At 40.7% G+C, this 27,263-nt stretch overlaps 1 pseudogene; it reads right to left on the minus strand.

Moving 5' to 3' along the window:
• The window catches only part of LOC149163051 (transmembrane 9 superfamily member 7-like), a 50,341-nt pseudogene extending 34,585 nt beyond the window's left edge, over nucleotides 1–15,756 (minus strand).
• Between the last annotated feature and the right edge of the window lie 11,507 nt (nucleotides 15,757–27,263).

A 27,263-nucleotide genomic window follows, 5' to 3' on the forward strand; every position in this document is an offset into this window, starting at 1 on the left:
TAAGAAACTTCTTTTACAATGCACTGGTGCAGTCATTTACCAGCACGCAGGCTGCAACCTGCAGAGGGCTACAACCCTCATAGCTCTTGTACTAGCCGATCCATTTACTAGTACGTAGGTACCAACCCTACAGAAGGCTACAACCTTCACTCGTTTTCCAGCTGCTCCTGGAAGGGAGCTACAACCCCCTTGGCTCTTGTACTGGCTGATATGTTTACCAGTACGTAGGTGTCGGCCTACGATCTTCCCGGGACCACGTTTCATACATTTTCATACTGGATCCATGAAACAATCATCATTGTAGAACAACCTGCATCATCAATCACTGAAACACCCAATTCTGAATCACTGTAACCCTGTCAACAACAACCAGACAACATAACAACAACCAGATCCAACTTCATCTTCAAATATCATACTTCACATTGTATACGCTACTTGGATGAACCCAACCTGCGTGTATACGCTCTTTTACCAAAGCCAACCCGCGTACAGATCTGCAAATTCTAACTTATAACTCTGCAGCTATATCAGACATCAAAACATACCCAGATCATAATAATAAACATGCGTCAGTAGATCTGATCTATCCACAGGCAAACCATATGAAGATAATCATTCCAAGCCTTGAGATCTCGTTCCATCATTCATCATCCTCCACATGAGTGAAACCTTGATTCAGATCACCAACCCATAACCAGCACTTGGATCTCACACTTCCTCAGATCTTCATCACTCACACACTCTTGCACCTTGCTTACCTTCATTTGCCTAATGATCTTCTCCTTATATAGCCTTAGGCCCTTTACAATACCAAGAGCCAAAACCATATCAACTTCAAAACTAGGGATCAACACGTCCGTCGAGACGCCATGGTCCAAAACCAAAGGCACAACTTCCAAGGACTAACCGCCATGGACCAAAGGTACGTTTTCACATACACGCGCTTTTACTGAAGCCAACCTGCGTGTACACGCGACTTGGGCTTAACGAACCTGCGTGTATGAATTGTCTTGGCCTGCTATACTCAGATCTGTCCTCTGATTAAGTTGCCATCACCTGTACCACCTGTACCAACCTCTGAGCACCTGTACCAGCCTCTGAGTGAGTTGCCATCAAGGACAACACTTGAATCATAATGCCAACAATCTCCCCCTTTGGACTTGATGGCAACCACCACACCAAGTCACTCTCCCCCTTTGACATCAAGGGCAAAGGGCGTACCAAGATATCCTCTTCTTTGGTATACCTTCTGCTGTCCATACTCCCCCTGAGTACCTGCTGCAATCTCCAAATGTGCTCCCCCTTTGTGTATGCCAAAGTGTACCAATCTATCCATCCTGCTCTTGCTGAATTGTGCTGTTCATGCTCCCCTTGACTGTAGGCAAGATCTGCAAAAGATGTTCTTCAAGAAGAACAAGGACTTATACATCATAGAAGACCTTCCTATCACCAAAAGACTCAATACATACATTCATCACCCAACCTAGTGGGGATATACCAATATTGACTCATCTACCTAACCATGTGGAGATACATTAAGAGTTTACTCATGATAAGACATGAACATTACATCATTCATCCCAGGCATAGTGGGGAAACCAACATAGGCCGTTACATGACCTTGACATCATAAAAGAGATACATGACATAGAGATGAAATATCTAGACCAGGACTTATGAAGGCCACCAGCAGCATCACGATCTGTACCATAAGCATCAGCCTGCAATACCATTCCTTTGATCAAACAGCAAGATGTATCATAGACTTTATCAACAGCTTCTAACCATAATGCCAACAATGCATTATTTGAAGTATATGCTCCCCCTGAGCTTGTGCCATAAGTATCAAGACATTTCCAGACATCCTCAGCAGACTGTAACTGTTAACCAATAGAACATATACTGGACTGGATCATATCAGACCCCTTTTCTGAGTCTGTCCCCACTGCTTTTTCACAAACTGACATATACGCGACTTTGTAGTGTGAAACTCGCGTATATACGCGGATTTGCTTCATGAAACTTGCGTATTAGAATTAGAACACTGAAGTTCTATGCCTTCAGCTCCCCCTGAGTCTGTTATGTCTGTGCTGTGCTGAGTACCCTGTGCTGTGCCACATCTTTCTGGCTGAACTTCCTTCTTCTTCCATATCTTCAAGCATGTTGATGATTTCTTCTTATCATGAGCTTTGTTCCTGCAATCCTTTGCTCTATGTCCAAACTTGTTACATGCATAGCATCTTACATGTTTCATATTCCTCCTATAGCAATCAGCAGCTTTGTGACCAAACATATTGCAAGAAAAGCAATATCCATTAAAGTACCTTGAATGTGATGATCTTTCTGCATGATGGTCTTGAAACCTTCTTTTTCTACATATGGCTGCAACATGTCCAAGATTATGACATACATAACATTCAACATTATTCATGGGAGGAGTAAAAGATTTTCTTTGAGGAGTCTCTTTCCTTGATTGTTGATGAGGTTGACCTTTCATCTCCTTGTAGAGCCTTTCAGATTTTGCATGAGAGATTCTTGTCTTACTTTGTGAACCAGATTCACCTTCAATAGACTTATGAAAACCAAGACCAGTTTTGATAGCAGGGGACCTTTGATTACTAAGAATATCATCCAAGATCTTAGTACTATCTTGAAATCGTAATAGTTTATCCTTTTCTTCTAATTTACTTTTCAAGATATTTACCTCAACTTGATGTTGCTCTTCTTTGTCTAGACATTGCTTCTTCAAGGTCTCTTCAGCTTTCCTTCCTTCATCCAACTGATGCCTTAGTTTGAGGATCTCGTTTTCTTGCTCTTTATTCAGTGCTAGCAGCATTTGTCGAGTTCTGGAGGCACATTCCGACAGATCTTCTAATTTGATGATTTCTTCTTTGAGGGCATTCTCCTTTTTGCTAGGTAGATCTTGCTGATCTATGGTTTGATCTGATGCTTCATTTGTTTGTCCATCTTCATTCTGAGGTGATTCAGGATCTGAATTCTTACTTCCACTCAACGGCAGGTTGTCATTGTTCCTTTGAGCTGTCTTCTTCTTCTGACGTGCTTTCTTCCCCATTACGAATCTCCTTCAAGCGATCAAGCTTCTCTGAAGGACCTGCTCTGATACCAATTGTTGAAAATAATACTGAGAGGGGGGGTGAATCAGTATTATCAGATCAATCAAACTTTTTCAATTTCATGCTCAGAAACATATACGCTACTTCAATTAAGTGAACCCGCGTGTACACGCTACTGTGTCTAATGAAACTCGCGTATATCCAGCGATCTTATAATTCAGTTAGCTTAATCTTCAGTAAATGCATCAGATCATTATTAGGCATATTAATAGTAAACAGGTGCAGAATAACAGAACAGAACATCACACAAGAGCCACACACATGAACACCATGATATAAGGTGGAAACCCAATGTGGGTGAAAACCACCTGCTGCAATTCGTCTCTTTCTTCTTTAATAAGAAACTTCTTTTACAATGCACTGGTGCAGTCATTTACCAGCACGCAGGCTGCAACCTGCAGAGGGCTACAACCCTCATAGCTCTTGTACTAGCCGATCCATTTACTAGTACGTAGGTACCAACCCTACAGAAGGCTACAACCTTCACTCGTTTTCCAGCTGCTCCTGGAAGGGAGCTACAACCCCCTTGGCTCTTGTACTGGCTGATATGTTTACCAGTACGTAGGTGTCGGCCTACGATCTTCCCGGGACCACGTTTCATACATTTTCATACTGGATCCATGAAACAATCATCATTGTAGAACAACCTGCATCATCAATCACTGAAACACCCAATTCTGAATCACTGTAACCCTGTCAACAACAACCAGACAACATAACAACAACCAGATCCAACTTCATCTTCAAATATCATACTTCACATTGTATACGCTACTTGGATGAACCCAACCTGCGTGTATACGCTCTTTTACCAAAGCCAACCCGCGTACAGATCTGCAAATTCTAACTTATAACTCTGCAGCTATATCAGACATCAAAACATACCCAGATCATAATAATAAACATGCGTCAGTAGATCTGATCTATCCACAGGCAAACCATATGAAGATAATCATTCCAAGCCTTGAGATCTCGTTCCATCATTCATCATCCTCCACATGAGTGAAACCTTGATTCAGATCACCAACCCATAACCAGCACTTGGATCTCACACTTCCTCAGATCTTCATCACTCACACACTCTTGCACCTTGCTTACCTTCATTTGCCTAATGATCTTCTCCTTATATAGCCTTAGGCCCTTTACAATACCAAGAGCCAAAACCATATCAACTTCAAAACTAGGGATCAACACGTCCGTCGAGACGCCATGGTCCAAAACCAAAGGCACAACTTCCAAGGACTAACCGCCATGGACCAAAGGTACGTTTTCACATACACGCGCTTTTACTGAAGCCAACCTGCGTGTACACGCGACTTGGGCTTAACGAACCTGCGTGTATGAATTGTCTTGGCCTGCTATACTCAGATCTGTCCTCTGATTAAGTTGCCATCACCTGTACCACCTGTACCAACCTCTGAGCACCTGTACCAGCCTCTGAGTGAGTTGCCATCAAGGACAACACTTGAATCATAATGCCAACAATCTCCCCCTTTGGACTTGATGGCAACCACCACACCAAGTCACTCTCCCCCTTTGACATCAAGGGCAAAGGGCGTACCAAGATATCCTCTTCTTTGGTATACCTTCTGCTGTCCATACTCCCCCTGAGTACCTGCTGCAATATCCAAATGTGCTCCCCCTTTGTGTATGCCAAAGTGTACCAATCTATCCATCCTGCTCTTGCTGAATTGTGCTGTTCATGCTCCCCTTGACTGTAGGCAAGATCTGCAAAAGATGTTCTTCAAGAAGAACAAGGACTTATACATCATAGAAGACCTTCCTATCACCAAAAGACTCAATACATACATTCATCACCCAACCTAGTGGGGATATACCAATATTGACTCATCTACCTAACCATGTGGAGATACATTAAGAGTTTACTCATGATAAGACATGAACATTACATCATTCATCCCAGGCATAGTGGGGAAACCAACATAGGCCGTTACATGACCTTGACATCATAAAAGAGATACATGACATAGAGATGAAATATCTAGACCAGGACTTATGAAGGCCACCAGCAGCATCACGATCTGTACCATAAGCATCAGCCTGCAATACCATTCCTTTGATCAAACAGCAAGATGTATCATAGACTTTATCAACAGCTTCTAACCATAATGCCAACAATGCATTATTTGAAGTATATGCTCCCCCTGAGCTTGTGCCATAAGTATCAAGACATTTCCAGACATCCTCAGCAGACTGTAACTGTTAACCAATAGAACATATACTGGACTGGATCATATCAGACCCCTTTTCTGAGTCTGTCCCCACTGCTTTTTCACAAACTGACATATACGCGACTTTGTAGTGTGAAACTCGCGTATATACGCGGATTTGCTTCATGAAACTTGCGTATTAGAATTAGAACACTGAAGTTCTATGCCTTCAGCTCCCCCTGAGTCTGTTATGTCTGTGCTGTGCTGAGTACCCTGTGCTGTGCCACATCTTTCTGGCTGAACTTCCTTCTTCTTCCATATCTTCAAGCATGTTGATGATTTCTTCTTATCATGAGCTTTGTTCCTGCAATCCTTTGCTCTATGTCCAAACTTGTTACATGCATAGCATCTTACATGTTTCATATTCCTCCTATAGCAATCAGCAGCTTTGTGACCAAACATATTGCAAGAAAAGCAATATCCATTAAAGTACCTTGAATGTGATGATCTTTCTGCATGATGGTCTTGAAACCTTCTTTTTCTACATATGGCTGCAACATGTCCAAGATTATGACATACATAACATTCAACATTATTCATGGGAGGAGTAAAAGATTTTCTTTGAGGAGTCTCTTTCCTTGATTGTTGATGAGGTTGACCTTTCATCTCCTTGTAGAGCCTTTCAGATTTTGCATGAGAGATTCTTGTCTTACTTTGTGAACCAGATTCACCTTCAATAGACTTATGAAAACCAAGACCAGTTTTGATAGCAGGGGACCTTTGATTACTAAGAATATCATCCAAGATCTTAGTACTATCTTGAAATCGTAATAGTTTATCCTTTTCTTCTAATTTACTTTTCAAGATATTTACCTCAACTTGATGTTGCTCTTCTTTGTCTAGACATTGCTTCTTCAAGGTCTCTTCAGCTTTCCTTCCTTCATCCAACTGATGCCTTAGTTTGAGGATCTCGTTTTCTTGCTCTTTATTCAGTGCTAGCAGCATTTGTCGAGTTCTGGAGGCACATTCCAACAGATCTTCTAATTTGATGATTTCTTCTTTGAGGGCATTCTCCTTTTTGCTAGGTAGATCTTGCTGATCTATGGTTTGATCTGATGCTTCATTTGTTTGTCCATCTTCATTCTGAGGTGATTCAGGATCTGAATTCTTACTTCCACTCAACGGCAGGTTGTCATTGTTCCTTTGAGCTGTCTTCTTCTTCTGACGTGCTTTCTTCCCCATTACGAATCTCCTTCAAGCGATCAAGCTTCTCTGAAGGACCTGCTCTGATACCAATTGTTGAAAATAATACTGAGAGGGGGGGTGAATCAGTATTATCAGATCAATCAAACTTTTTCAATTTCATGCTCAGAAACATATACGCTACTTCAATTAAGTGAACCCGCGTGTACACGCTACTGTGTCTAATGAAACTCGCGTATATCCAGCGATCTTATAATTCAGTTAGCTTAATCTTCAGTAAATGCATCAGATCATTATTAAGCATATTAACAGTAAACAGGTGCAGAATAACAGAACAGAACATCACACAAGAGCCACACACATGAACACCATGATATAAGGTGGAAACCCAATGTGGGTGAAAACCACCTGCTGCAATTCGTCTCTTTCTTCTTTAATAAGAAACTTCTTTTACAATGCACTGGTGCAGTCATTTACCAGCACGCAGGCTGCAACCTGCAGAGGGCTACAACCCTCATAGCTCTTGTACTAGCCGATCCATTTACTAATACGTAGGTACCAACCCTACAGAAGGCTACAACCTTCACTCGTTTTCCAGCTGCTCCTGGAAGGGAGCTACAACCCCCTTGGCTCTTGTACTGGCTGATATGTTTACCAGTACGTAGGTGCCGGCCTACGATCTTCCCGGGACCAAGTTTCATACATTTTCATACTGGATCCATGAAACAATCATCATTGTAGAACAACCTGCATCATCAATCACTGAAACACCTAATTCTGAATCACTGTAACCCTGTCAACAACAACCAGACAACATAACAACAACCAGATCCAACTTCATCTTCAAATATCATACTTCACATTGTATACGCTACTTGGATGAACCCAACCTGCGTGTATACGCTCTTTTACCAAAGCCAACCCGCGTACAGATCTGCAAATTCTAACTTATAACTCTGCAGCTATATCAGACATCAAAACATACCCAGATCATAATAATAAACATGCGTCAGTAGATCTGATCTATCCACAGGCAAACCATATGAAGATAATCATTCCAAGCCTTGAGATCTCGTTCCATCATTCATCATCCTCCACATGAGTGAAACCTTGATTCAGATCACCAACCCATAACCAGCACTTGGATCTCACACTTCCTCAGATCTTCATCACTCACACACTCTTGCACCTTGCTTACCTTCATTTGCCTAATGATCTTCTCCTTATATAGCCTTAGGCCCTTTACAATACCAAGAGCCAAAACCATATCAACTTCAAAACTAGGGATCAACACGTCCGTCGAGATGCCATGGTCCAAAACCAAAGGCACAACTTCCAAGGACTAACCGCCATGGACCAAAGGTACGTTTTCACATACACGCGCTTTTACTGAAGCCAACCTGCGTGTACACGCGACTTGGGCTTAACGAACCTGCGTGTATGAATTGTCTTGGCCTGCTATACTCAGATCTGTCCTCTGATTAAGTTGCCATCACCTGTACCACCTGTACCAACCTCTGAGCACCTGTACCAGCCTCTGAGTGAGTTGCCATCAAGGACAACACTTGAATCATAATGCCAACACTTCTATCTTGATGGTTTGGGGAGTGGTAATTCTAGCCAATGCATTACAAGATATGGTCGGATTCATTTCTTTTTTATCTAGGCTTTGTTCCTAGAGTATATCCTCTTGTTTTCACCTTTCTTGCTCTTTTTCTTCTTCCTCTTCACAATCTATGTAGAATAATTTCTTCTCAGCACACTCATGACCTTTAGTGTATTTGCTATCACAACTGTAACAAAGCCCTTTTGCTCTTTTTTCTTCCAATTGTTGTGGTGTCAACCTTATAGGTTGTGGAAGGCTAGGGGCAACAACACTTCCATCTTTATAGTTGTGAGTGGTATGCTTCCTGGTTGCCATAATTTTGCTTTCCATTTTCCTTGCTAACCTGAATGCCTTCTCTAATGAATCAAGTTCCCAAAGGCGAGCATCATGTTGGATATTATCCTTTAAATTCCCTATGAACACATCAATCCTATGCTCCTCTGGAATATTTTTTACCCTTATGTTCAATTTTTGGAACTCCTCAATGTGCTCCATTATTGAACCCTTTTGTTTGAGACTTATCAATTGGCTAAAAAAGTGTTGCTTTTTGTATCCTCATAATGTGTTGTCAATTCTTCTGTAAAAATTGCCCAAGTGATAATTTATTTACGAGAGCAAAGCCATTGATACCATACAAACTGATTTGGTTCCAAATATAAAGTTGCAATACGTACCTTTTGTGTGTTTTGCACATTATTGAGATCGAAAAATTGCTCCATCTGTAATATCCATGTTGCGGGATCCTTGCCATCAAACTTCCTCATATCGATTTTTGGAATATGGTGGGTCTTCGATCCAACATTAGAGTCTATGGAATCATGATTAACATTTCTTTTTTTTTCATCACGAGTTTCCTTTACTACCCTTTCACCATTAGTGACCATTTCTTGTAGCAACTTATTCATATTTATCTTCAATTCTTCCATCTTATCATCCATGCCATCTATTTTAGCGTCCATGTCATTCATCTTAGCTTCCATGCCATCCATCTTAGCTTCTACGCCTTTCTTTAAACAATCCATCTTAGCTTCTACACCTTTCTTTAAACCATCCATCTTAGCTTCTACATCTTTCTTTAAACCATCCATCTTAGATTATGTTACTTTATGTGCAAGTGACACTTGTTGCACTTGGTCTCGTAATTTTGATATATTATGTTGCATTTCTTCCTCTTCTTCATGAGTCGTGCTAGAGCTTTCAGGTTGCTTACTAGGTGTTTTCATTTTCTTTCCTCGGGGCATCAATTACCGATAATAATGCTTTACTATGCCCTTTGAATTCCTTCAAACTAATTTTTCAAACCAAGCTTATGCAAGAATTTAAAAGAAACTACACACCTTTTTTCACTTTGTAGGAGCTTGATATTGAATCTGATGTATCTCTGTAATTTCGGATCATCCAGTTTTGAAATTGCGACCTGTAGTAGCCCTCTACGTCCTCTTCCAATGCCACCAGTCTGATCCAAATTGGATTTTCGAAGGAAGAGTTATGCACAATCTCTCAATATGACCTAATTATAGACCTTTCCAGAAGAGCGAACTTGTATGAAGTGCCACGTGTCACGGTTTTGACCTATGGCTCTAAAAAATATATATAAGAAACTACAATCCGTCCTCTTTCTGTACCTTCTTACAAAATTTCAATCCGATGCTTAGAGAGAAAGTTATGACGATTTTCCCCAGGTCACCTGTTTGGAATGTAATTCAAGAGTTTTCAAAAAGACCAACTTCCTCAGATCATATCTCTGCAAATATAGTTCGAAAAGCTCTGAAATTCGGACCCGAGGTTCAGTGCAATTTCATCTCAAATGGGTTTTTTTTTTTTCGCTTCTGAAACATCGCAGAAAAAAAAAATTTAGCGAAAATTCCACGATGGCCTCTTTGGAGCAGAGAAACACTAGAATCCAAAGCTCTGATACCAAATGTTATGAAACCAGCTCACAAAAAGATAAAAAAGATAGACCAACGCCTTAGAATTCAGCCTCTTCGAGGGGGAAACCTCCTTTACATTACATAAACGAACAATTCTTGGATGATTCAAATGACAAAACCTCTTTTCTATATATAGGAGTCTAAGGGGTCACAATATAACCAAGCTGACCTAACAATAATAATATAAGGGCACAAAAATAACAATAGAGGGATTATATGGGGCACAGTGATAACAATATGGGGGCAATAGGGGCACAACAATATTAATAAGGGATACAACTACAATATTAATGGGGACATCACTAGTATTATAGAGACCTAACAGTTATTCCCTTCCTCGCATAGATGATCATTCAGATCAATAGAAAGAAGTTGTTTATTTCACCAAGCTAGACTTGCACAGTGGATACCATCAGGTCAGGGTTGCAGAACAAGATGCATGGAAGACTGCTTTCAAGACAAAGCAGGGATTGTATGAGTGGCTGGTTATGCCTTTTGGCTTAACTAATGCTCCTACTACTTTCATGAAATTAATGAATGATGTACTCAGACCTTTTCTTGATGATTTTGTTATTATGTATCTAGATGACATTTTGATTTTAGTAAAACGTGGGAAGAACACTTAAAGCATGTTAAGCATAAATTAAATGTTTTGAAAAGAGAACAACTTCATGTTAAACTCTCAAAATGTGAATTCAGAGAAACATCCCTAAATTATTTGGGTCATATAGTAGGGGGTGGTGAATTGAAAATAGATCCCTCTAAAGTGGTAGTCATTGTGAACTGGCCTAAACCCAAATCTGCTATAGAAGTTAGAAGCTTCTTAGGAGCAACACAATATTGGAGAAATTTCATTTCTAACTTTTCCTCAATTGCAGCTCCCTTACATGCTTTAACAGGATTGAACAAGGTGTTTTAATGGGGAGGCAAACAGTAGAAAGCCTTCGACACCTTGAAAGAAAAGATTAGTACAACACCTGTACTAGCACTGCTTGATCTGCAAAGACCATTTGAGATCCAAACAGATGCCAGTGACTATGCCATGGGAGCAGTGTTGACACAACACGGTAAACCCATATGTTATCATTCTGAGACTTTTAATTCTGCGGTAGTTAACTATCCTACATATGATAAAGAATTGTATGCATTAGTTCAGAGTGTGAAAAAGTGGAAACATTACTTAATGGGCAAAGAGATAGTAATACATACTAATCATCAACCACTTCAATATCTACACTTCCAAACTAAGTTGCAACAATCAAGACACTACAGATGGATGGGTTTTCTACAACAGTTTCATCTAGTCATCGGATATAAAAAGGACATACATAATAAAGTTGTAGACATGTTATCTAGACCAATTATAAATGCATCTACCATACTTAAGCATAATTATGTGCTACATGAAAGCTACATTGAACAATATGCTCAAGACATAGACTTTAAAGATGTATATGCAACTTTGAGTCAAGGAAAACGAGTAGAAGAATTGGATTATCATGTGAAGGACCGACTCTTATACCATTGTGGGAAACTCTGTGGTGAGCCCTAGTATTGTAGCAATAATGCTACAACTCCTGGAACTCCCTTCTTTATTTTTATCAACCCGGTAGTTCGTAACAAACTTGGAAGCGACGGTGCTGTATGCACAAGTACTAGCTCTTGCCGCAGCTGTCACTTGGTCAGCTGGCACAAGTCCACTAGGAGCTTAAGCCAACTTCTATGAGCTCTTAGAAGAAGCTTTTTAATTGATGGATGAAAGCTAACTCAAAGGAAGCTAATCTAATTGCAAAAAGAAACTGAAAGCCAAAAAGAAACACAAACCCTAGCAAACCCTAATTCTACCAGCTAGTCCTACTGACGCAAAGGAGAGCATGCAAACTACTGAAAGAGATGCCATTACTTCTATGAAGGTAAAATACATGTGTCTAGACTACCTCTACCTGAAGAAAACATCTTTTTGTATCTTTTGATTAAGTTGTTGGAATTATCATGCATGTGCTTTTAACTATTTTTTACTGTGCAGAGGTGGATCAAGGTGGAGAAATGCTTGGGAAATGTTGGGAAGGTTCAGAGAGGGTCTAAGGGGTCCCTAACACCCTTCCAGAGAGTCTCACAAAGTTTGGCTGCCAAGAAACCGTGTTTATGAGCTTCTACAGGAAGTCTGCAGGGGTTCTACAGGATGTTCAAGATTTCTACAGGATGTTTTGTAATTCTTCTACAGGATGTTTCGAAATGGGATTTTGGAGCATGGATGGAGGGATAAAGATGGAGGAATGAGTATGGAGGTGAAATAGGGGTGTGAAGAGTTCTAGGACTTGGTGGATGAGGCTAAGGAGCGATTGGATTTGTTCAAGGATGGAGGAAGCGATGATGCACAAGAATGTAGGAATTAGGGCAAGGTGGGGAAAGTATGGCAAATGAAGGGTACGAATCATGGACTGAGGGTTGGAGCAGATTATCTGATGGATTATGGGTAGATAAAGAAGGATAACAGGTGCTCTGCAAGTTATTTTTCGAGTTTAACAAATGAAGACTTGGAAAATCAAGAACCTAATTACCTTGACCTAATCTGACCTAGATAATAGCAAAAGAAATGGCAAAGAAGTTTATTTGCACCAAAATAGATGAACTAACTATGCAACTAAGCAATCATAACCCTAAGCATTCAGTCAAAACTGATATCAAGTTTGACAACTAAGAATCCAACACTAATACTTGCATGGTGAAGCAAAACAGTGTTTTTGTGGGCAGCAAGGTCACCTTTGTCCCAACTCACGATCCCACTGAGGGAGAGGTAAGATCAGAGGTGCTTGAGCCCCTTTTTCCAAGGATCCTTTATGTTATTAATCTATCCAAATCAATCTGAACATGAAAATCTACTTTAATCATCAAAAGCAACCTAAATAACACAATAAGTTTTAAATCTAAATAGCAGATTTTACTCTAAGAATGCAGCAAAGACACATGAAAGTAAACAAAGGAGGTACTGGGCGCTTCAGATGGGCCCAACCCCAAGAGCTACAGCCTCCTAAGAGAGATTTAGAGCTGGTGCAAAGCTGGATTCATCTTTATTGATCAAGAAATGAAGAGTTACATCAAAACTGTCCACAAAGAGAACTTGAAAATGAGCTGACAACAAAACTAATCTATTGCCTAAAAATCGAACTACAAAATGACTACAACAAGGCTATGAAATGACTAACTACCAGCTACAAAATGACTAACCACTAGTTAACCAAAATGAGGCCCTAAGCCTTCTTATTTATACAAATTGAGGACCCCAACAGTCCTCCTAAAATTTAGGGACTCGGCTGCCCAAAACTTGTAGTTAACAACAGTCCTACTTGACTTGCTTGGCTGCCCTTGTGCTAATTGATTTGGTGGCCTTTGAACTCTGAGATGATGGTGGAGAATTCGAGGTAAGGGCCCATAAATGAAGGGGACACCTTCCTACAAATCCTCTCCCTTGTTCTCCCACGAATTTGGCTGCCAAGTGCTCATTAAAACCTTCAATTTTGTCTCCAAGTTGACCAAAAAGGCTACACAAAGCACCCATTAGACTTGTTGGCATAATGACTAACCAAATTCACTCTATTAGCATAAATATAATAAAAAACATGCAATAAACTAATGAGAATGGTGGATTAAGTCAAATTAGGAGGTTGAATGAGCCCAAATAATTATCCATTTTTGGGGCTCATCATCACCCCCCTACTGAAAGTGTTGCTCATCCTCTGAGCAACCAATCTCTCTCCTCATCTTTGATGGCCCTGGTGGCCTCCTTGTCATGCCAAGCTTCTGAAGTGATGTCCTCTTTTCTGTCATGAAACCATGCTTCTTTGCTTCTTCCCACTGCCTGTTCCTTTTCCTAGTGAATTCTCAGCCTTGGTATGAGTGTGCAAGTATATTCAATCTGATGGCAGCAATGGTGGCGAAAGGAGATGAAACCAGTGGAGGATGGAAGAAAAGAGTGGTTGCATGTCTCCTCAATAGTCTTCAAGCTTCAAATCCCTCTCCATAATTGATTCTAGCCTACCCAAAGGCTTCTACAGGATGTTTCTAGTAAAAATACAGAACTTCCTGTAGAAAGTTGAACCATGACTAAATTGTGTCCGAACCCTGAAAAGAATGAGTGTTCATGGAGGGGATGGATGTGCTTAGGGTGGCCAACACAGGTGCTGCCTCCTTAGCTAAAATCTCGGCCGATTTCTCCTTTTGCTGCCCTTTTTCCAAACTTCCTGTAGAAAGTCCTGTAGCTGAGTTCTGGCTTCCTGTAGAAACAGTCTTCAATGTTTTTGCCTGCTTGACTGAAGATGCCTTCTCCTTGACCTGTGCTGTGGTTGCCTTGGGTGTGTCCCTACTTGTTTTGACATTTTTAGTCCTCTCTGCCCGTGTTTGAAACCATTTCTCCCTTGGTGTTTGTGCCTTCATTCCTCCCACAGTTTTGGCCTCAACAATTTGGCCCTTTTTCTTGCTTTTCCTTTTGTTGTTCTTGTGGCTTTTCCTGTGATGGCCTATCCTAGGTCTTCTTACCACTGCCTTTCTCTCTTGCCTCCGCGTGTTTCCTTTCTTCAATTTTGTGCCACACTCAACTTGCTCCACAAAGGATGTAAGCTGGTTGGTCTGGTTTGGTGAGAGTGCCCTGTTTCAATGGTTCGAGCAGAAAGGGACTGTTGTTTTATGTCTTCCTCTTTTGATCCTCAGGATAGGATTTCTCAGGTGTGTCAGTCTAAACATCAATCTGGGTACATGAGTATGGCAAACTGCAAAGGATTTGGGGCTAACAAGTAGTTGGGGAACAGAATGGTAGGAATACATCCATAGTTTAAATCAGAATGGTGCTTTTATCACTGATGCAGAGGACAAAATGTATTAGGTGGGCACATAAAAAAAAGGACAGATTTCTATCAAAGACATATATATTGCTATACCAATTCCCTGGTTATAATGCTTTTGCTGCCCAAACTCGACTGTCAAAAGGGAATTAAGCTCCCACAGATAGAGTGCAGAGCCTCAGTCAATCTTCACTGATAAGTATATTGTCCGCACAAACCAAAGGCATGCATAGAAACAGTCAAATAAGATGTCCACCACCAGTTGTAATCTTCACTGCACAATTCAAAGTGGCACAAGACAATGGTGATCTCTGCACATGTAACAATGAGGATCACAAAGACAATGAACAGGAACCCAAATATACAGTAGAACTGATGCAGCCATATTGAAGTTAATCTGAAGAACAGTCCAATGGATATAGCTCCAAAAGGCAAAATGCCTCCAATTGGTATTGAGAAAATGGGCTGCATATACCAAGCTTGCTCTGGAATCTGCCTGGGGATTTGATTGGTCTTCGCTGGATCTTCAATTGTAGGTTCCTTGTAGCCAAAGTAACTGCCCACAAAGAGCAATGGCACAGAAATTCAAAACCATAAAAGGACCGAGGCAAACATAGTCTCGAAAGGAACTACACCAGCTGATTTTTTTCCCCATAGCAGTGCACTGAGAATAAAGAAAATGCAAAAGGAAATGCCTGGAAACAAGAATGTTGTCTTCAGCGTGTTCCTCCTCTGTTATGTGCCCTTGAACATCTGATATAGACGTGACAATGCATACCCTGCAAAGAAACCCATAAACACCCATAATAGCAGCATAGCTGTCATTAAACTTCCACGGTTCAATGTTTGCATCATGATCATTGCAACCATTTCGGAGAGAAATAAAACAACCATCAATGAGTTGATGATAGAGAACCAATTAACCGATTGTGCACACTTCAGTTGAGGATGTGGAAAGTGCAGATGAACAACAATTCATAAGTTTTAGCTGAGCCGCCTTTAATTGCTGCGTGATTTGCGTGAGAGAGTGAAGTGGCCAAGTGTACGTGGACACATGCAGACGTAGTGCTGTGATGAGCTGCATGTCCTCTTCTTGTTAATCAGTTGCACTGGAGTTAAAACCTCTACCATTGTCTGTTTTTATTTTTATTTTTAATCTTCACGTAAGTTGACTAACACGTACGCTGCATGATTCCTGGCTGATTTCTAGAGAATTGGAAAAGGAACTATCGGCTCAATGTTGCCATATTCGTGCCTTAATTCCACCATTCCATTTGTTTAAGCATTTCTTCAATTAGATTCATGCAACAGAGGAACAAGTTTTAGTCACGTACCTGAAGTCGAATGAATGCTATGGCCTGTCATTTGCTGCATGCATTGGTTTTTTTTATTGCATGTGGCTTGGCTGCTAATTTTTGGTTGTTTTCCTTGTGCAGGTGTCCTCTGTCCAGATCTAAGCTCCAGGCATTTGTTTCCACGTTCAAATCTGCACGTTCAAGCTGCTGCTGTTGAATTTTCACAAGATCAGAACTTGTTTTCGCCATTGCTCCCAAACGGTAAACCGGATCGATCTGAAACTTGCTGAGCACGTTCCTATCATCAGTATGCATCTCCCATAGCAAAATCGTGATCAATGGATGCACGGATTTCGAGAAAATTGGAAAATGGATGAAGATTTCAGAGATCGATTTCTCGGAAACCGTGCATCGGAATCGGCTAAAACTGCTTGGGTAGGTTACCATCACTCATATGCATATCCCCATGAAACAGGTTTTGAAACGGATGCACGGATATGGAGAAAATGCAAAAATGGATGATGGTGATGGAGGCTGATTTCTTGGAAACCGTGCACCGGAATGGCCTGAAACTGCTCAGGCATGTTGCCATCACCCTTGTACAATTCCCCATAAAACGGTTTTTCAAATGGATGCATGGTTTTCAAGTTATGGCAAAAACAAATTTTGTTCTAGGTATTTTTGCTTCAAGGCATTTTGCATTTTTGTTGCATGGTATGAAAAATGAATTTGGGCTGTGATGCAGGTATGGAGATGATGGAGGAGGAGTTGGAAGATTGCATGAGGACTTATGAACCCTTGAGGAAGCTACCATGTTCACCAAACCACTTTTTTCAATCCATTTTTAACTGCTTGTAGCTCCTACAGGAACTTCCTGTAGAAAACACAGTTTTGAGGAAAGAAGCACAATGACATGAAAAAAATGATGGAAAAGGGGTGAGGGATGGAAACATGGATTCTTCCAGGCATAACCAATAGATTCCAAGCTTTAAATCCCCTTCCAAAATCGAATCTGGCTCGCTTGAAGGTTCTACAGGATGTTTCCTGTAGAAATATAGAACTTCCTCTAGAAGGCCCAAAAACTCCTTTGTCTTTGTTTTGAGTGATCCTCCTGACCTGCAATGTCATTGCTGCAACATGAAATTATTCAATGGAGATTAGATTTTTTTTTCTTTTTCTTTTTCTCTTCTTTTTTTTTTTTTTTTTGAAAAACAACTAGGGCGCCTCATGGAGGTTTTCACCCTAATTGCCTACCCTGGGCGCCTCCAAGGGAGGTTTTCACCCAGAGATCTTATTCTCTTTTCTCTTTTTTCCCAACCCATTGACCACCTCATGGAGGTTTTCAATCAATGAGCCAATCTAAGGCGCCTCCGAGGAGGTTTTCACCTTAGATTTTTATTTTTTTCTTCTTATTTTCATTTTTTCTCTTTTTTCTTTTTTTTTTCTCTACCCTACCCTACTTGAAAAACAAAATCATTTTCAAGTATAAGAATACTTCCAATGGAGCCATGTGCACATCGATATTAGAGAAAAAATGATGTGAAGGCTTGAAATGCATGCTTTGATAGGTATCCAGATCTCATAGACCAAATGATCTGACCTTGAAGGGATCAAACATAGCTGAGGAAGAGAGTACCGCTGCAACTTAGTGACCGTCTGAAACCATATCTCAATATAGCTTTGATATCCTTGGTTCTTTTGCTGATCTGGATCATGTTTCATGTCACCTTCTAACATGACTTTCTCCTCTTCCTCTTTTTGCTGATCTTTCTCTTGAATACATGGAAGATTTGATGGTAACCATGAGGAGGCTTTCTCGATCTCTGATTCTGATCTCTTCTCTTCATCAAGTGCAACCCATGGTTCTTTGATCTCCTCTTTTGAATCTTCTTTTGTTGGATGTGATCCTTCAATGCTTTCAAGATGATCTCTTTTTTGCAATGCTTTTCCTGGGCTATGGTGAAGATCATTGAGCTCAAGAGGAGTCATTTGGATATGTTGTGCCTCAACTTTGCAATTGGGTTGTGCTGCTCCATTGTATGGTTTTGGAAATGGTGGTATGGGTAGTTGAGTGGAGGTGTGTAATTGAGATGGATGTGGATGGGGTTGTGGTTGAGCAGGCATTTGGGGTTGCCTTGGTGGAGCAGGAGGTGATGGTTGTGGATGAGCAGGTGGTGGAGGGAAAGAAGTGGGAGGAGTGTTGTATTGGGGCGTCCACTCCTGATGAGGTGCATTCCACTGAGGCTGTGGCTGAGCATAAGGGTGAAATGAATGAGCAGTTGGTTGGGCGTAATATGGATCTGTGAAGGAACAAGGAGGAGGTGTGAACCATGAAGGGTGAGCAGGGGGACCCCAAGAGGGTATGGAAGTGGTTTGATAGGGGTCATAATAGGTCTGGGATGTACCTTGCATTCCCTGCTAGTAGGGTATGGGTCCATGTGGCCTCCTTTGGTTCATATAACAGAGTGATTCATTGGCTCCTTTGGCTCTCTGGTATGCAGCTTTGAGTCCAGGCAAGGAAGGGCACTGATTCGTAGGATGGTATTCTTCACAGACGAAACACACTTCTAGAGAGTGCATTGGACATTCGTTCCTAGGATGCTTTCTAGTGCACCTAGGACAAAAAATGGCCAAAGCCCTCTTGGCTTCTTCTTGCTTCTTTTGGATCCGCAAGGTATCCAGTTGCATGGCAAGAAACTGCCTCATATCACTCTTGAAATCTTCGATCTGATTTGAAAATTCATTTTTGGATAAGGTACTGCTCCCAACATTTCTGCTTGTAGCCATTTGCTCCAGAGGAATGTTTTCTTCTTCTTCTCCCCTAGAGGTTCTTCAGATATGTCTTGATGTCCACCCAGGGGTTCTTCTTAGTCACAGCTATCGAAGAAGAGAGAAGGTTGGCTGTGTGAAGCAAAGGGGGGTGTTGTGAAAATATTTTTCTAACTTATCTCTACTCCTACCAGGCATGAAAGGAAATATTTTTGGTTGATTTTTGCTTTTTTCTACTTCTACCTGCAAAACTGAAATAGATTGAACTGCAACTAACTATCTTGCTAAAATGAAAATGCGGAATTGAAACGAAAGCAGGAAAGGACTAATCTATTTTGCTCAAATGAAATTGCAAGAATGAAATGCTAGTCTACGCTTGCGGAATTGAAATGCTAATCTACGCTTGCAGAAATAAAATTGCGGAATTGAAATGCTAATCTATGAAAGCGGGAAATACTAATCTACTTTTGCAAAAACGAAATTGCATAATGGAAATGAAATAAACTACTTAGCAGAAGATTGTAGTGGAAAATAGAAGAAAAGCGACAATCACCAATACTCTGACGCTTCCCCGGCAACGGCGCCAAAAAGATGGTGAGCCCCAGTATTGTAGCAATAATGCTACAACTCTTGGAACTCCCTTCTTTAATTTTATCAACCCGGTAGTTCGTAACAAACTTGGAAGCGACGGTGCTGTATGCACAAGTACTAGCTCTTGCCGCAGCTGTCACTTGGTCAGCTGGCACAAGTCCGCTAGGAGCTTAAGCCAACTTCTATGAGCTCTTAGAAGAAGCTTTTTAATTGATGGATGAAAGCTAACTCGAAGGAAGCTAATCTAATTGCAAAAAGAAACTGAAAGCCAAAAAGAAACGCAAACCCTAGCAAACCCTAATTCTACCAGCTAGTCCTACTGACGCAAAGGAGAGCATGCAAACTACTGAAAGAGATGCCATTACTTCTATGAAGGTAAAATACATGTGTCTAGACTACCTCTACCTGAAGAAAACATCTTTTTGTATTTTTTGATTAAGTTGTTGGAATTATCATGCATGTGCTTTTAACTATTTTTTACTGTGCAGAGGTGGATCAAGGAGGAGAAATGCTTGGGAAATGTTGGGAAGGTTCAGAGAGGGTCTAAGGGGTCCCTAACACCCTTCCAGAGAGTCTCACAAAGTTTGGCTGCCAAGAAACCGTGTTTATGAGCTTCTACAGGAAGTTTGCAGGGGTTCTACAGGATGTTCAGGATTTCTACAGGATGTTCTGTAATTCTTCTACAGGATGTTTCGAAATGGGATTTTGGAGCATGGATGGAGGGATAAAGATGGAGGAATGAGTATGGAGGTGAAATAGGGTTGTGAAGAGGTCTAGGACTTGGTGGATGAGGCTAAGGAGCGATTAGATTTGTTCAAGGATGGAGGAAGCGATGATGCACAAGAATGTAGGAATTAGGGCAAGGTGGGGAAAGTATGGCAAATGAAGGGTACGAATCATGGACTAAGGGTTGGAGCAGATTATTTGATGGATTATGGGTAGATAGAGAAGGATAACAGGTGCTCTGCAAGTTATTTTTCGAGTTTAACAAATGAAGACTTGGAAAATCAAGAACCTAATTACCTTGACCTAATCTGACCTAGATAATAGCAAAAGAAATGGCACAGAAGTTTATTTGCACCAAATCAGATGAACTAACTATGCAACTAAGCAATCATAACCCTAAGCATTCAGTCAAAACTGATATCAAGTTTGACAACTAAGAATCCAACACTAATACTTGCATGGTGAAGCAAAACAGCGTTTTTGTGGGCAGCAAGGTCACCTTTGTCCCAACTCACGATCCCACTGAGGGAGAGGTAAGATCAGAGGTGCTTGAGCCCCTTTTTCCAAGGATCCTTTATGTTATTAATCTATCCAAATCAATCTGAACATGAAAATCTACTTTAATCATCAAAAGCAACCTAAATAACACAATAAGTTTTAAATCTAAATAGCAGATTTTACTCTAAGAATGCAGCAAAGACACATGAAAGTAAACAAAGGAGGTACTGGGCACTTGAGATGGGCCCAACCCCAAGAGCTACAGCCTCCTAAGAGAGATTTAGAGCTGGTGCAAAGTTGGATTCATCTTTATTGATCAAGAAATGAAGAGTTACATCAAAACTGTCCACAAAGAGAACTTGAAAATTAGCTGACAGCAAAACTAATCTATTGCCTAAAAATCGAACTACAAAATGACTACAACAAGACTATGAAATGACTAACTACCAGCTACAAAATGACTAACCACTAGCTAACCAAAATGAGGCCCTAAGCCTTCTTATTTATACAAATTGAGAACCCCAACAGTCCTCCTAAAATTTAGGGACTCGGCTGCCCAAAACTTGTAGTTAACAGTAGTCCTACTTGACTTGCTTAGCTGCCCTTGTGCTAATTGATTTGGTGGCCTTTGAACTCCGAGCTAATGGTGGAGAATTCGAGGTAAGGGCCCATAAATGAAGGGGACACCTTCCTACAAATCCTCTCCCTTGTTCTCCCACGAATTTGGCTGCCAAGTGCTCATTAAAACCTTCAATTTTGTCTCCAAGTTGACCAAAAAGGCTACACAAAGCACCCATTAGACTTGTTGGCATAATGACTAACCAAATTCACTCTATTAGCATAAATATAATCAAAAACATGCACTAAACTAATGAGAATGGTGGATTAAGTCAAATTAGGAGGTTGAATGAGCCCAAATAATTATCCATTTTAGGGGCTCATCACTCTGCATCCACAAACTAAGAGAGTAAAGATAATTAGAGAAGCACACACTTCTCTGATATCAGGTCACTTTGGGGTAAGTAAAACAGTTGCATAGCTGCAAAGATTGTGTTATTGGCCTAAAATGAATGAGACAGTTTCTAGATATGTAAGAGGATGTATTATGTGTGCTAAAAGCAAGCCCAACAATAGAAAACTAGGCTTGTACACTCCACTACCAGTTCCTTCTCACCCTTGGGAAAGTGTTTCCATGGATTTTGTTGGAGGACTGCCTAAATCTAGGAAAGGTCATGATTATCTATATGTTGTTTTGGATAGGTTCAACAAAATGTGTATTTTGATACCTTGTAATAAATAGATTACAGCTGAACAAACTGCAAAACTGTTCTTTGAACGTGTATGGGTTCATTTTGGGTTACCCACTTCCATTATATCTGATCAAGACACCCGATTTGTGGGAAAGTTTTGGTCCAGTTTGTGGGAACTGATGGACACCAAACTGAAGAAAAACACAGCTTTTCATCCACAAACTGATGGCTAGACAAAAGTAGTTAACAGGACAGTGATCCAGTTACTCAAAGGATATTGCAGCAAACATCCTAAGCTTTGGGATGAACATTTGTGTTATGTGCAACATGCTTACAACAAAGCAAAGCATTCTTCTACCTAGAGATCTCCCTTTGAGAGCTGTTTTGGTTTCATACCAAGGTCTCCCTTGGATTTATCTCTGGTAAAGATACCACAGTTGATGGACACAATGATGTGGACAAGGCAACTAGGTTCATTGAACAAATCCAGGAGATCCACCAAGCAATACAGGAACAGCTGGAAAAGAGCCAAGCCAAATACAAGGGGAGGCATGACAAGCATCGGATGGAGCATAGTTTTCAGGTTGGTGACCAAGTCTGGTTGTATATCTGCAAAGACAGAATGCAAGGTGAAGGTAAGAAGCTAAAACCTTTCAAGTATGGACCTTTTAGGATACTTGAGAAGATTGGTGAAAATGCTTTTCGTCTTGATCTACCAGCGTACATGCATATCTACTCAATTGTAAATACATATTGCTTAAGATTATTTGAACCTTCTCTAATTAAGGATCCTGAAGAGCAGAGTCAATTGCCTTCTATTGATGACTTGCTACCTGAATATCTTAATGAATTGCAGGAAGACACAGTTTTAGACAGGAAGGGGAGGACGATGCGCAAGGGAGATGTTGAGTACCTCAGAATTGGACTCAAGGGTTCAAAGCCAAGCAGTGCAAAGTGGATTGAGATTGGATAGGTGAGACAGTTGTACCCTCACTTAGTCGATGCTTGAAAACCAACTTTTGTTGGTCCAAAAGTTTTTTTAGTGGGAATGCCATGATCCGAATTGGATCCATGAATAATAATCAAAGCACCATGACTGTATCAAATCAGGACAAAACTTCGAATTCAAGAGCACAGAGTTATAAGGAAGACCTCTGAATAGTGGCAGTTGGCAGCCAGCGATGAACGACAAGGACCTCGGTCAAAGCGCGCTGACCAAGGCCCATGGAGACCACGCAGGAGGTGAAACTAGCACTTGGGAAGCCTGGATCGAGAAAAGGAGGCAGTTTCTGATGCGCGATTAGCGTGGGCAAAACTCCTCAAGAAGGAGAGGCCTCGAGCGCTCGGTCGCATGAGAGCCAGAAAAATCGTGGGGAAAAGCGCTAAAGGCTAAAGGCGAGACCCGCGCTCCAAAACTGACAGTATCTATTGGGGGCACCCTTCGGTGGTAAGCGGATTTGGAGAAAAACGAGTGATTCCACTCAGCGCCTAACGCATGGCAGGAGGAGGAGAGAGAAAACTGCTGCTCATCACGCGCTAATGGTCGAGCAAGTCAACCACGCGAAATGAGAGAATGGCGTCGGATATGGGGACTCCAGATCTAACGGCTGAGATCACGCCCGATGAAAGAACCAGATTTGACAGGGAATTGAGCCACGATGTATAAGGATTTGAGGTCCAATTTGACCGCTAAGGTGGCGGACAAGTCATTTCCCGACGCAACCAAAGAACTGAACCGACGAGGCAAAGCTGGCGCAGTTCGTAGGAGGACAAGTGGCCACTCCCTGTGAGCCGTTCATGAAGATGCAGAGACAGGGAACTCCAAGTGAGCAGGAGTAGGCGAACCGACGGGGGACGGAAGGGGAAACGAGCAGTCATGAGCTAGAGTGGCTTTAAGCCATGAATACACAGAAAACAGGACATGGAGAGGAAGAACTGGAGAAAGAAGAAGACGAAGACAAAGAACGAAGAGATAGTGAAGCAAAGAGCAGAAAGACAGAGAGCTGAGCTGACCTGCAGCATAAGGCAACATTGAGCCATCCCTGAGAGGATCTGTCAAGGAACTGAGCACCACATCGGGCTCCTCCCATTAAAGACCAGAGAGGTCAAGAGTTGGTAAGGAAAAGAGTCTGTGCACTCTAGTGGTTTGGGGAATCCAAGAACCACCCTGCCAAGCAATTCTGTTTCAGGAGACTCAGATTGAGCTCCTCATTGCAGTTCTCTACTTTAAAGACACAATAAAAGAATGCCACCATTGAAAGCTGGACCGAAGACGTAGCCCTGGAGAATAGGGTGAACTCCTTATTAATCTGTTGTGTTCTTGTATTTGCTTACTGTGTTTCTCTGTTGTTTTCCATATTTCTAGTGTCTGTGTATTTTGCAATCTGATCAATCCGTTGCCTAGAATAACATAGACACACACCAGCACATGAGACTGTAATACCTTCATTCAATAATTAATTAACTGAGGTCACTCAAGAGTGATTTTTAGATCACTTGTCAATCCCCAACTTTACCTCTGTTTTCACAAATTGATTGAAATTTGCAACCAAATCCTTGTTGCTTGTCATGTGATTACTGCAATCACTGTCTAGCATCCACACATTAGCAGAAGGTTCATGCATGGTATGGCAAGCTAGGAACATGGAGTTGGAACTCTTTGTAGTGACATTAGCTCTTTGGTTCCCTTGATTAGCTATCTTCTTCCTGCAATCACCAGCATAATGACCAGATTTATTGCAATAATATCTCACCTTTGATTTGTCAACTATTTGATTATTGTTGAAGCTTCTGTAGTTGCTTCCACTTTCATGTTCATGCTCTTCTTGGCCATCTCTCTGACCACCACATCTTTCGCTTCGTCCTCTACCTCTCGATCTACTTTTGCATCAACCTCTATCTCTTGAAATAGAAACCTGACTTTTGAAAGCGGTCTCTAAAGTGGAATCCTTATTTCTGTCTATCCTTGCCTCATGCGATAGAAGTGATCCCATCAACTCATCAACTGTGAATGATGCCAAATCTTTGGCTTCTTCTATCGCTGCTACCACAACAACAAATTTGGTATTTAAAGATTTGAGGATCTTTTCAACCATTGTTTGATCTTTAATCTCTTCACCATAAATCTTTAACTGATTTACGACAATTATGACCCGATTCATGAAAGAATCGATGTCTTTTGTCTCCTTCATTTGTAGACTTTCAAAATATCTCCTTGTATTCTGCAAATTAACAATATTGGCTTTGGCCATGCCTGTATAGTTTGTCGCCAAAGTATCCCATGCTACTTTTGTTGAAGACATGATCATAATCTTCTGGAAAACTGCTCAGTCCACTCCCTGATGAATCAGTTGCAACGATTGTGCATTCTTCTTCTTGTCTGTCTTCCATTGTTCTCTTTTTGCATCACTGAGAGCTTGTGCTTCTGCTTCATCCATAGGTTCTGAAAACCCAAATTGGACATAATCCCAGACATCATGTGCTTGCAAAGTGGTCGCCATCCTAATGGCCCAGACATCATAATCCTTCCCTGTAAATGGGAACTGGGGCTGGAACACACATCATAATCCTTCCATGTAAACGATGGAAACTCGAACTGGAAATTTGAAAAAACCCTCTTTCTCCCAAAATACTTTTTTGAAAAAACCCTAAATTTCTCTCTTGTAATTTTTTTTTTCAAAAAAATACCCTCTCGATAAAATCCTAATTTTTTATTTAATTTTTTTTTTCAAAAACACCCTTTTTGAAAAATCTCTTAATTAATTTTTATATATAAAAGAAATCTTTAACCAAGAAAATTCTTTATATATATATAAAACAATACAACCTTTATATAACACGTCCTTCACGAATAAAAACAAAAATAAAAATAAAAAAAATATTGTAAAGCCTTTTACAAAATCAATCGGAAAAGGTTTACGTGGCTCGTTTGATATATTAAAAGGCCTTTTAAAAAACACTCTCATAAACTTAAATCAACGTGAATACCAAATTTCACTTCAACGTTTTTACTTTCGTTGACTTTTTCAAAAATCTGTCAGATAAGCCGTGCGTGTTCCTTGGTTTATTAACGCACCTCGACTAACGTATGTCATGATTGCCAGCTGTGCGACTAACGCCTCTCACGATGTCTGTGTTCTGTTTAGTCCGCTAACGCTACACCCACTGAAGGGAACCCCGTGCGTTCAAATCGGGGCAAGTTTTTGACTTTTAAGGCGGCTCTCTCGTGAGCCTGAACGTGATATAGCGCCCTGTATAGAACTGTACGATGTGTTAATGGATGCGTTAATGCTAAAATCACAGAGGGAAAATAGATTTTTCCTTTCACACGGACTATTGTAGTACAAATTTGTTTTTCTTCCCTTCCTGTAACATATCAATTTGTTGGAAAGGCCGAGGAGAGAAAGCATGAATAATTTACATATAAAACATGAGTGGTTGCTATTCTATTGGTCATACAAAACATGATTCTTACAATGAACCCGTGGTGAAGAATATTTAATATTTTTTAACTACCTACTTGCCTAAAATATCTTCACATGCAACCACCTACTAAAAATCGTCTATCACTTAACTCAACACTCAATGACTGAATCATTCAGTTAACTACTCTCTAAATTTAACCAACTCCACTTTGAGACTTAAAAGTAAAACATCTAAAATTAATTATTCGAAAACTTCAAATTATATCTAAAACTTCGCAAAGGCCTAAAATGGTGAAAAATGTAGAGCTGTGAGAAATTTATCAGTTGTGAGGAATTTACCAGTCGCAGGTGGAAGGAATTGCGGCGTAGCGTGGTTGTTTAACAATCCTTGTGCTTTCTCTAAAGGGAATTCTTATTATTTTTGAGATTTTGTTTTCCAGGGTCTGGTAAAATGGTCGTCGACCAATAATGGTGGGACGCACAGTTCTTGATTTATATCGCTATAATTGTGGTGTTGGTTCTTTTGGCCGGTTCAATGCTTAGCCTCATGTCACTCAGCGTCATGGATTTGAAGGTTCTCTTCGAGTACGGAAGGCCGCAGGATGGCAAGCACGCTGGTTTGTATGTGTTTGTTTTTTCTTAGAATAATCTTAATATGGATCCCTTTCCTTGTTTTTTTGTGGTGTATCGCTATCCGTTTAAGATTATTACGGCGAATTTGAGAAGAACGTCTTGAATTTATTTCGCTTTGTTTTTTATCTAGTTTGAGGTTGAAGTTATACAATAGTTTCAACAATTTCGTTGTCTTTTATGTGGTTTGAAGC

Source organism: Pinus tabuliformis, chromosome 5_2 (genome assembly GCF_031772625.1).
Source record: "Pinus tabuliformis cultivar Carrire ecotype Pingquan chromosome 5_2, CPIR1, whole genome shotgun sequence".
In the NCBI taxonomy this organism is placed as follows: domain Eukaryota; kingdom Viridiplantae; phylum Streptophyta; class Pinopsida; order Pinales; family Pinaceae; genus Pinus; species Pinus tabuliformis.